Source organism: Phalaenopsis equestris, unplaced genomic scaffold, assembly GCF_001263595.1.
Source record: "Phalaenopsis equestris unplaced genomic scaffold, ASM126359v1 Scaffold000008, whole genome shotgun sequence".
In the NCBI taxonomy this organism is placed as follows: domain Eukaryota; kingdom Viridiplantae; phylum Streptophyta; class Magnoliopsida; order Asparagales; family Orchidaceae; genus Phalaenopsis; species Phalaenopsis equestris.
The window spans coordinates 471,876-472,480 of NW_018164450.1; positions in this window are offsets into that span (position 1 = coordinate 471,876).

Below are 605 nucleotides of genomic sequence, written 5' to 3' on the forward strand. Positions count from 1 at the left end.
GAAGAAAGATTAATTAGATTCTATGATTTGGTATGGTGCAGTTCAAAATAATTTTTTATTTTAAATCACCTCTAAAATCACTCAATTGTCATGTCATTTTCACATGCAAACTGAGTAAACATAAAAATAGAATTGTAAAAAATGTTTTGTACCATCAAGCAACCAAATGAGCCCCAATAAAAAAGTCAAATTTAGCCAGGTACATGCTATAAATTTAGACGGCTATGTTCCATACAATTAATAAGAGCACATCAAGTTGCATCACAAATTCATATAACCAATCGATCTAAAAATAGATGATTTTGACAAATCACATAGGATTCATTACCCGAATAAAACACTCTTTTTGGCCCTTCTACAAGCAAGACAACCTTACAAAACCCCTATTTGTTATGAAAAAGATTAATACTCAATCAATCAACCCGACACAGCCATTTATTGATGAAACACGCGTTTTCCACATGCAAAACATTCATATCAGAATCACACCACTATCCTAAAGGCAGCACCAAATTACCACATGGAAATAAATAAATAAACGGAATCAAACAAGAAATATTAGAATATATCAGAAAATAAAAATGAAGTGGAAGAGAAGATCACAC